The 12,287-nt window shown below is 36.4% G+C and overlaps 1 pseudogene; it reads right to left on the minus strand.

The window, feature by feature from the left end:
* Window positions 1-1,743: 1,743 nt before the first annotated feature.
* Window positions 1,744-4,617, minus strand: LOC112320963 (dnaJ homolog subfamily C member 10 pseudogene; annotated as a pseudogene).
* Between the last annotated feature and the right edge of the window lie 7,670 nt (window positions 4,618-12,287).

Here is a 12,287-nt window from a genome sequence, read left to right on the forward strand (position 1 = left end):
GCTGTGGAAAAAGGTGGTGATGGACCCTCACCCCTCGGCTTTGAAATAGCCTGAGTCCTCATTCTGTCTGCAAGAAGTCTCCTAATCTCTTGGCTGCCTTACTTCCCTTGCCTGACTTAAGCCTGAAGCAATAACAGAGGGCAGTGCAGTCCTGTGCTGGGAGGGGCGGATTCCCTGGGGAATCAGGCCTAAGAAAAATACATACATTCCTGTGAAACCTACTTAATTTGTACTCTCAGTTTAAAAGATAAGGGTCCAGACCTGAGATGAGTCTGGCGCCTAAAGATTTATAGCCCTCTAACTAATTGGCTGTAGCTCAGACTAAGCCCTGGAAGTTCTCTGTAAATCCTGTATTGTTTAACCCTTACTGGCTGACAATGATTGATGAGCTTTATCTGTATTCCTGTGCAAATGAACCTAATAAAAGCCCATGGAGGGAAAGGCTCAGGGCCCTTCTCCTTTGAGAGATCGACCACCTCTCCTCCCCAAACAGATCATGTCTTGGTAGACTTATTCTTCATCCATGGTGGACTGGGGGGCTGTGTTAAAGCCCCCCAACAAAGATAATGACTAAAAAGTCATTCTATACTAATCTAAAGAAACTATGTTTGGACAACCATTGTACTATCATATTCTAGAGCCCTAAACAATTTTATGTTTCTCAAATTCAATCTAAGGATGGATTTTTCCTTCACATTTAGGAAATTGTTGAAATAGTTGGCTATCCATACTCTAGCATCATCTGGTTCTACTGATTTGCCCTAAACACAACAGGATTCTCTAAAAAATAAATAAATAACAGATATAAACCTCAACTTAAGTTTATAGTGTAATGAAGAAGTGATGCAATGAATATTGTTCTTTTGGAAAGCTTGTAAGCCTGCTGAAGAAATCAACTCCAATTGGGGAATGCATTAACATTAGGATGAATAAGACAGTTATCCCTGGTTTCACAGAATTACTGGAGAGGTTTTAGCTTATTTTTTGTAGTAATATAAATGTACAAATTATTTGTGGATATAAATTGTGTGGTCATAAAGAAAGTCATAGAGTTTACAACAGTTAATTAGTAGAGACTAGAAAAGAGAGCTTAAAGTTCATATTAGACCATCTTACTAATCAATAATCAATGCATAACTATAAGTAATATAGTAAAAATAAAGTATATTATCATCAAAACCAAATTTAATTCATGCTTGTATTTGAATTTTCAGCATGCCTTCCTATGATTCTTTGCATATAAAAAGTTTTATTCATAGATATTCTTAGCATTCATGTAAAACCTAGCCCTGAATAACTGAAAAATTATATATTATCTCTTATGTTTTAGCACAAACAATGAGGGCAGAGGGTATAGATGCATAACCTAAAATCATTACAATATGTGATAATTTGAAGATGTTTTATGTGTTAGGGGGGTTTGAGTTGAAATTATAGAATATACCACGAAAAGTTTTTAAAGAGTGACTATTTACTTACTTACCTACCAAGACATCTAAGGATAGTGAGTTCGACTGTCATTTTATTTTTCTAATATGTAATATTTATTTATTCCCATCAAAAATGTAGTAATAATCTAAAAAAGATGCCTTCTGATCTCATTCATCAGAATTTCCAATTTTTCTTAATTTCAATATCATTAAAGTTCATTATAATTCTCTTCCCATGTTCTTGTAAATGTTTCAATCTTTCATATATTAAAGTAGTGATCTGTTTTGGGTCTCTGGCTTCTGTGTACTCTCCCTAAATATTTCTCTTTGTTCTTTCATCTGGATAAAATGTAACAGTTGGATAGCTTCTGATACCAGCTTTCTGGAGTGTATGAGCATAAACCTGAGAGTCTACTTTTCCAGCCTTTGCTTTCCTTTAATCATCCTATCCAAGAGCTCAGACTCTGGAGTAAAATTTTGACCAGGATCACACCAGGAAGCATAGAAGTCAATATCCAATAGTTTCTTTTCCTGTAAAACTTTTTCATTGAAGGCCTGAGTATTAGATCTTGGGTGCTTGAGGTAAAAATCCCAGACCCCAGGTTTTTAGGGACTAAGTATCCTATTCTAACCATTGTAATTACACCATTGATAAGCTTTATTTCTCAGAGTATTTCCAAACATTTCTTTGGCACAGAGAATGATATGTTGGCAGTCTATGCTTTCCACAGTGATTAGTCCAGTTAATGCCCAGGCTCTTCTTTTTCATTCTGGCATTAAAACTTGATATGGATGACACCATGGAGAATAGAAATCAACCACCATCCAAACTTTGGCATGTTTTCTTTGTTTAACTAGTTCATTGAAAGTGGGGAAGGTCAGGGAGATCACAGGATGATTTATAAAATCCTCTGGGAACTCCAAGATCTGTTGGGCAGAATGATGTCCTTCATATTCATGAATGTTGGCCTGTGGACACTGCTGTTGCTGTATTAGCCTGAATGTTGTATGTGTTACTAAGTCCCTCACAAACTGTATACACTAGTTTAACAAACTTAAGCTGACCATGAAGATGCTTTGATACTTTTCTTAATTCTGGCAATAAAGCTCAACCTTGTGGTCACCAAAAAAATCAACAAGCCATGGTTGTTTGTCATTGACAGAAAAATTCTGAGGTCCAAGTTGGTAACATGAGTACAAACACCTTTTTTTTTTTTGGTGAAGTCAAGTATATCAGACTAAACCTTCTTGCCATGATTAATTTCACATCCTTTCATCCCTTGTCTTTTAAACACTGATAGACATGTCTGAAAAACATGGAGATCACTATAGATTCCTGGGATAGAGAATCAGTCAAAGTTGCCAGCTTGCATATGATAATTTTTAAGTAGAATCTTCACTCTTTTTCCTCAGGGTCATTTATTTTTTTTTTTCTTCTGGAGTCAAAAAACAAGAGCAGCTAATGATGAGTCAAATGATCTTCTAATGTGTTTGCCAAAAGGAGTTCAAAACCTGGAAGATTATTCATTATTTCTAAATATATTTCTTAAGCATCCAATGAATTAAGAAACCAAATACTGCCTTTTTCTTTGTTATTTAAAGGGGTTTCAGGAACAAAATAGTAGCCCTTGTACAAGGTTGTCCTGGGTGGCACAGTCCATCTTCCCTACATCACCAAGACCATCCAACAGGCCACTAAGCCTGAGACACGTCTGTGAGGTCAAACCATCTCCTCCTTCGGGGTAAAGAGTGATCAACCAGGCACTACCAGCAGCAACACTAGTTTGCAAAGCATTAGCAAAATTTCCCCTCCATGATTCTGTCCCTGTCCTTCTAATATGCTGCATGGAGAACCTCACTCAAGTTTCCTTTGATCTGTCGCCACGGTATTCTGAAGCAATTCCAGACCTAAAAAGGAAGAGGCCAGGATTACCAGTGACTCCTTTCGTTCTGCAAAGCATTCTATCATCACCACTGTTAATGACTCCAATACATCCACTTCTTTAACACTGGCTTCCCAAGTAGGGGAGTGTGCACTGCACAGGGACTCTCATGCTGACTCCTCTGCAGGGTCATTTAATCACTCAAGACTGTTGGAATTTTTCAGCGTTGGACCTCTGTTATTTTTTGGCTATTCTTTTTGGTGATGAGAGTAGCCTTCAGCTTCTAATATCCCAAACATATCATCCCATAGCATGAAGAGCAGGGCTGGTCTTTCCACTCCTTCCATCTGTCGGTCTATCAGAACCTCCAGAAGCTCCCAGTGTATTTGACTTTGGATTCAAACAGCCAGAACCAGGCCCCCTGTCTGACCCCTAGCTGAGACAGAGGTGAGGTTTTCAGTGATTGGCTTTTCTAACCTTCAGAGGGAATGGGCTACAGTCACTCCTACAAGGAAATTCCAGTTGGGAATTGCTGATGTTTAGGTAACAAGAAGCCTGCCGTATAGTCCTTGACTACTGGGGTCCCAAGAGAAAGACAAGTCACCTCATGGTCCCAACACCCATGAGCAAAGGCCTATGTGAGAATTTGGTTGCCACTAGTCAATGAGATATGGTTTTATAGAGAAAATAGAGTCATAACTGATATTTTACATACATCTAGAAATCCTATTTTAAGCACATTAAAGGGTATAAAAAGAAAATTCTGTAGGAATAATAATATAAAAATGATATTGGTATTTTTGTGATAATTTTTCAATTACTTTCAAAAGGAAAAACTGTTATTGATTTAGCAAAGAATATACTTAATAAAGTACAGGGATTTGCAAGTCCGCTCACTGCCGGCTATACTACTTATTAGTACTCTGTTGAGTATCAATCTCTTCACGTGTTGTGAAGTTGGTGCTGTTGATATTTGGGGAATAAAATGAGACAGTGCAGGGGACATGCAGAGCACAGTCCCTAACCCCTGGAGGGTCTTCGGAATATTTTGTCACTCCACCTTTTATCCCATGCATCCAGTTTATTTATCTTCTTTTTCTTTTTAATTAACCAGGACACAATAAACTGCAATTCATGATAATCTGGACAATGAGTAAGTGTAATTTTTACAAAAAAAAAATATGCTTGCTTAACAAAATGAGTTGTAAAATGTTAGAAAGTATAGTTGAAATATAAAATGTTCTTTTATATAAATTATTGAATTAATAATTAACTGAAACTCATTACCTTTCATCAAAACACATCTGGTATTATATAGTAAACAATACTTAGATAAACTCTGATTTTTTTCATTCTGAAACAAATCAAACAGGAAAAAACGTAATTATACTTCAATTATTATGTTTTTAGAGGTAAATTCCTTGGACAGTTTATATAAACATAAATAAAAAAGCTATTGGCCTACTTTTTTAAAACTCAATTTAGAGTTATCTTTGGTGTATATGTTCATATTTAGAAGATTTGCTGTTTTAAATATTGGAAACAAATTAAAGGCTTCAAGTGGTTAATTAGTATAAACTTATTAACTAGAAAAATGACATTTGTGGTAAATAAAACCATGTAAGCAAATTATGGAAGCCCAAGAAAGAAAAAAAAAAGAACAGATAAAAAGGCGCTAAGTTTCTCTTACATGAGGTCATAAAAAATGAGCAGTACTAAAGGTGGGTGTGACTCCTGCTGTGTACTTCACAAATGTCAATGTCATTACCGTTTACTCCCATTGAATAATGATGACGACTTGCAGTCGATCTCCCATAACCCTCAGGATGTGATGTATGTGATGTATGTGCTCTGTGGGTTAGGGTCAAATTTTATTTCATAAATCAGAGAATGTGCCTTTCAATGACATAAAGCTTAAAGATTAAATTTGTTTTTTGTCTTCTATGTTATCAGGTCACAACTGTATATTTAGAAAAATATATCTAAATACTGCTCTGTATCTGTATTTTTCAAAATAAATAATGTTTCATTTCTTTTAAAGCTATCATTTCAGTATATAGAATATATGTTTATATTTACATATAGACATATACAGGGTAGGGCCCAAGTAGTTTTACAGTTGTAGCTACACAAAACAGAGTTTATTCCCATATTCTTATTTGTTAATCATTGTGTAATTTTCCATACAAACAATTGTAAACTTGCTTTTTCACTACCCTGAATATGCATATACATGTAGATACAAATTAAATAGAAAGGCAATCCCACAGTAATGAGGATTTTGATTTACTCCATAGTACTGAATCACTAAAGTAGAATTAAAAACAACAGTCAATTTCATAAATCACCTGGGATGCTTGCATTCAGTTTTCTAAATCACTACACATTATTCATTATATTATCAATGTATATATCTTAAAATGATCCAAATTTTCTTAATGAGTCATTTAAGATATTTTTGTCTCTGAAAGGTGTTTCAAATTAGATTAAAAATTGCCTTATTTTTGTATTCTGTCCTCTGGTAATGATTACACTTCTAAAGGAAATTTTAGCAGTCACAGTATAGTTTCCCAGAAATGAACTCAAGCCCTAACCACACTGTGGCTCGCAGAAGTGCCTTCAGGGCATTTCTATCCCCTTTCATTTTTCTGTCTTCTTACAACACCCCTCTCTCCCTTTAGTGACCTCTATTACTCCCACTTCCACTTGCTCCCTAAAGCACCCAGGTTATTTTCAATTCTGAGCTTCCTTGTTCTTTCCTCTCCATCAAAGCATAGATTCCATCTCAACATTCATTTGAACAATTACTTAGTTATTCACACTGACAGGTGGATGTTTTCAGCAAACTTTCTCATCTGTAATGTAATTTGATCTTTACATTGAACAATGGTACATTACTTCTTGAACTGATTGATTATAGTAATATCTAAGTAAATGTAGCAAATAGGAATCCTTGGAAATTCAGTTTTTCTCCAAACATACAGAATTATCAGAAAATTCCAGACCTTTCCAATTTAAGGCAAAGTAGATATGTTACTCTGTGATATGGTCATGTTGACTACATGGAGCAACATTCTAACTTACTTAACTGCAATTGTGAAATAATTTTTTTTAATTCTTTTCTTTTCTTTTAAACTTTTTTAAAAATTGTTGTTCAAGTATAGTACCTAATTTGAATTGGTATGAACTATTTGTAGTCTTCATTTAACTGAATATTCATTTTACACTATATACATGTTATAAGTTTGGTCAGTGAGCACAATAATCAATATATAGTATATATACGAAATTAGATTTATTAAATCTAAATTTTCTTTAATTTGAAACACATTTGTCCTCATGGATACCTAACTATATATTGTGTACCAAGACTTACTAATTTTATACTACTACTTCCTCTTTACTAAAGGTTTTTTAAAAAATATTTTATTTACTTATTTTTAGAGAAAAGGGAACAGAGAATGAGAGGTGGAGGAAATTTTCAATGTGTGGTTGCCTCACCCACCCCACCTACTGGGGACCTGGCCCACAACCCAGGCATGTTCACTGAATGGGAATCGAACCAGCTACCCTTTGGTTTGCAGGCCACTGAACCACATAAGCCAGGGCTCCATCTTTTATTTGCAAATATAATTATTACTTTGGAATTTGTCCTGGTTAGTTATTTCATGTGTGGATGTCAGGCTGAGGTCCCAGTTAGTAGTGCCCTATTGTGAAAATAAATGATCTACATCTTACAAATGTAATATGAGTGCAAGTATTAGCTTCTTTGCAAATATGGAAGCTAAGACATTTAAAGTTGAAATAGTCAGTCTAATATCATATGACTAGGTCGCCGCCGAGTCACAGCACAACACCTTTCCCAGTGATTGTATTAATTGCTTTCATCTCTGTCATCTCTCATTCCTCTTGTACTATTTGGCTTAGACACAAGATTTTTAGACTAGAAATGAATTCAAGCTGAGATGTTTGCTAGTGACAATAACTTTCGGAAACATCAATATTTTGTCACCAGCTTTCATTGTCTGTAATATGACAACCTGACAAAGCCCAAGGATGAGATACATTTTTGAAAATAGGACTTCTTTGTTGATATTTATGGAAGATCAGCATGAGTCCGAAATCTGGTTATTGTAAGTAGTACAAATTAATGCTAATATTTCAGGATGCTACTATTTCTTTTATTTTTTAAATCATTACATGATTAATTGATCAATTACTAAGGAGTGGCCTTATATTTTTATATGTGCATTTGTTTATTCAGTCAGATATTTATATGAGTGTTTTCTTTTTTGGATTCTTTAAAATATTTTAATAAATAAGAAATACACAGTTTAATAACCTATATAAAGAACTGTAGCCTACAACAAATATCCAGACATTGTAAAAGTCCAGCGAACATGACTGAGTAGGGTTTTTTTTTTCCTTTTTTTTTATTGTTGTTCAAGTACAGTTGTTTCCATTTTCCCCCCACCATTCCCTCCCACTCCAGCCATCCCCACCTCCCACCCTCTATCCTACTCCCCTTTGGCTTTGTCCATTTGTCTTTTATACATGTTCTTTGACAACCCTTCCCCTTTCCCCCCCCCCATTTTCCCCTCCCACTTCCCCTCTGGTTACTATCAGTTTGTTTTTAGTTTCAATGACTCTGGTTATATTTTGCTTGCTTACTTGTTTTGTTGATTATGTTCCATTATAGGTGAGATCATATGGTATTTGTCTTTCACCACTTGGCTTATTTCACTTAGCACAAAGCTTTCCAGTTCCATCAATGATGTCACAAAGGGTAGAAGTTCCTTCTTTCTATTGTGTAGTACTCCACTGTGTAAATGTACCACAGTTTTTTGATCCACTTATTTACTAATGAGCACTTAGGATGTTTCCATCACTTGGCTATTGTAAATTATGCTGCTATGAATATTGGGGTGCATAGGTTCTTTTGAACTGATTTTTCAAGATTCTTAGGGTGTACTCCCAGCAGTGGAATTACCAGGTAAAAAGGCAGTTCCATTTTAAGTTTGGGGTTTTTTTTTTGGAAATCCATACTGTTTACCACAATGGCTGCACCAGTCTTCATTCCCACCAACAGTGAACTAGGGTTCCCTTTTCTCCACAACCTCACCAGCACTTGTTGATTTGTTTATGATGGCCATACTAACTGTTGTGAAGTGGTATCTCATTGTGGTTTTAATTTGCATCTCTTTGATGGCTAGTGATGCTGAGCATCCTTTCATATGTTTCTGAGCCTTCTGTATGCTCCCCTTGGAGACGTGTCTGTTTAGGTCCATTGCCCATATATTAATTTGGATTGTTTGTCTTCCTGGAGTGGAGTCATGTGAGTTCTTTATATATTTTAGAGGTAGGAGAGTTTGCAAAATGTTGAAGGACTATTAAGTTAAAGACAGTGTCAAAACAGTTGAAATCAGCTTTACATCCAAGTCACAGGAAATATGATATAACATTCTTCATAAATCTTTGGAATCAAAGACACTTTTCACTTACAATGTTACCTGTACATTTTTAAGTACATTTAATTTAAATAAAAGTGTTAAAATATTATTTATCATAATTAAACAACCTGATAAATACTCATGCATCATGTATGAGAAGGACCCATAGTAAATGGAAACTCTTTAACCTGCAAATAGATTATCTAGATACTTCTATCCATATAGCTTATTGTGGTTCTCTGCATTAACAAATTTTGGATTGCAGCTTATTGTCCTATATGTTACAAATACGACTGAATATTCTATTCTCTTTTTTATTTTAAATATAACTAAATAGTCACACTAGTAACTAAAAATGGACACTTAAAACCACATATAAATAAATTTCACACTATTACACTACAAAGAATATACCACTTAATACAAACTGATATTTATTTATAAGAATAATATTTGTTTAAAAATGTGTTTTGTAATTTCTCAGTGTTGCTTTCATATAAAATGCACTCAGTTTTAAATTACTTCAGGACACATAGAAAGTAAAGCATTATTAGATAATAGTATACTTGAGCAATTATATGTCAATATTAATACAAGCTTATTTGTTTTTTTCACAAATAGATTCAAAGCTCTTATATACTTTTTAAAAGCATTTGCCTAGGGACTGGTTTTAAAACTTCACAGTTTTGTTGGTTTCTAAGTGTAGGAGGTGTTGTGAGTGACTCACCAAATGATCGTGAGTGACTCAGTATGCTTTACTAACCTTCTAAAAGGACAACAACAAAAAAACCGATTGGATTGATGGAAGACTTGCTGTGAATAAAATTCTGTTTGGCCAACAAAACTATCAAGTAGCTCCTGTCTATCCCTGGAAAATGTGTCCATCACTGCTGACAAACAGTTCTCAATTGTTGTAACCAAAAGTTAGTCATGGTTTTCTCCTCCCTGCAGGTCCTGACTTGCAACTGCTCCCAAGACTAAGCAAGGGCTAAAAAATTGGACAGAGACCTTATCAGCTTACCTTAGGAATTGCCTAACTACAGCAAGACACTGATCATTTTTCCCTTGCTGGCCCAACATCTCTTAAATATGACTACTAATCTTTGTTACGCCTCCCTCCTCATGACATTTTTATGGAAAAAAAAACCCTTTTCCATTTGATTTTAAAATACTTGTAGATTCCTGATATCTAGGCTCCTACCCTTGTAATTGTCTTTCTTCTAAGTAAAGTAGTTCCCTATCTAGGTCCAGATTTCCATTCATTTGACACTACACAGTGGCTTGACTTTGGATACAAAGAGGAGCAGGTTAGGACCAACTGTTTGCTCTGACAAAATATCCAAGGCCATTCCCACAAATGTGCCATCTGCTATAATCAATTCCTAACCCCTTAAAAGAGACTTCATCCATGGTAATGATAAAGGACTTCTATCCATTCCAGAGAGCTAGAGCAGGGGAAAAATTGCTTAATTCCTCTCCATATTACCACTTCAAATAAAGATCCATTTAAAATTAAAAATCTGTGAGACAGTCTTGGACAAAACTGATATTCTTTTACTGTGGTCTCCCCCATTATGTATAGAACTATAAATATACCATCTTTCTTCCCCCATGAATTGAAATATTGAGGAATAACAAAACAACTACCTCAGGGGGAAAAACAATTTATATAAAGCCTGAATTTATTAATTTGCCAGGAAAGGAGGACTCAAATTGAAGCAGGGTGCAGCCAAGAGGAGGGCCTCAAGGAGGGATTTGTAATGGGGTCCAGAACTCAAGGTGGTCAGGAAATGTTAGAAAAAAAATATATAGGATGTCCTCACCCCACAAGCCTGAGCCAGGGGGGATGGGACACGTGGAACAGGGATATTCGGAGGTGTTTTGGGTGGCAAGAGCTTTTCAGCTATCCCCTGGCATGGTCATTTAACATATCTATAACCTTTAACTGGTTTCATACATATGTTAAATAGCCGTGGCCCTGCTTTGAGCCAGGGGAATGGGAGCGAATTCCACCCAAGATGAGACTGGGAAGCAACTCCCCCTGGTTACAGGGCCTGCGTGAGAGCTTGGAGATGATTGGCTCCATGCCAAGGGGCCACACCTGCCCAAACTTACTCTGGCAGCTCAGTAAAGCTGGAAGAATACGGGGATGCTGGCAGGTGTAACTGATTGTAGGAGGAGTCAGAAATGGGGCTGCAAAGGAAGATGGGTGCTGGGATTTAAACCTAGGCACGGCAGCCATAGAACAGGAGGACCACGGGTTCTGAGGGGAAAGGAGAGGACCACACGGTTCTGAAGGAGAGTAGAGAGGACCATGTGGTTTTGGGGTGCTTCTTTTTGCCATGCAGCTTAGGCAGCAGGAGAGACTTTGCCGGGAAGAAAAGTGGAGAAAGGACTCTTGCTGGTGAGCTATGAGAAGGTGCCTCATGGCTTTGGATTAACTGGAGATTGTGACAGCCACACAGCTGATGGTGCCGGGAGCCTGAATCACGGACTTCTACTTCTTTTCCTGAGACACGGTACCCCGGACTGGGCACAGGGAGAGGGAAGGACTGTGCATCTGTGGGTATTCTAGAGGACTTTAGTATCTTATTGAAGACATTAAGTCATTACTCTAAGTTTGTGTAACTTTTAAATAAACAATTCCTTTCCTTTTCACCAGTCTCTGGCATTGAGAGACGTTTTTCCTCTGGTGGAAGCATTTCAAACCTAGCAGGTGGGTGTGGGGGGAAGGAACCTCCAGAGACAGAAAGGGGGGAATCCTTTCTGTAGTAATTTATCGTGAACCACCCCCCACCTGCTCTGTAACAAAATCACTATGGAAAGAGTTAAAATTTGCATTAACTATATAGTGAACATGATGGATATGAAGCCAGTAAACAGTTACATTAAAATGTTATAAGATTTCCAGGCATTTTTGATTGGTTACTGAAAGAAATTTCTCTTTTTAACTAATCATGTTTAATCATGACATATTTTGAGTGGGTATTAAATACAGGTTCACTTCTTAAGTTCTGGAAATATTTTCTGTAGTTATTTCAGGGACATATTTAGGTAAAAGTTGAAAAAGTTTTGGTCACAAATCTACATCATGTTATACATTTCAACCACAATTACAGCCACATTATATTTCATTCATCCAAAGTGAGGTCCAACACACAGGACCCACGCCCACAGATAGGTTCTACCATGGGGAATCAAGCCTGCGTTGTACCTAGGCCACTCTGAGATTTGCTTTTGCTAAAATTCCCTCACCCTGAATTGAGTCAGCAAACATTTACTGCATACCTTTAAAGTAGCTTCCTAAAGTCCATGCTAAACCTTCCAAGGATGAGTGTAACCAGTTCAATCACTTTTCCCTTTACATTTGCTAATATCCTTCTTTTTTGATGTAATTAGCAACACCCTCTCCTTTGTTTTCTATAAAAGGTAACCACTTAAAGCGAACCTGTGCATAGTAAATGAGGACCATCCTCAATGTAATGGGCCCAGAAAAGCAATAAAAGCCTGTCAAGGCAAGGGTC

This window comes from Desmodus rotundus, chromosome 1, assembly GCF_022682495.2.
Source record: "Desmodus rotundus isolate HL8 chromosome 1, HLdesRot8A.1, whole genome shotgun sequence".
In the NCBI taxonomy this organism is placed as follows: domain Eukaryota; kingdom Metazoa; phylum Chordata; class Mammalia; order Chiroptera; family Phyllostomidae; genus Desmodus; species Desmodus rotundus.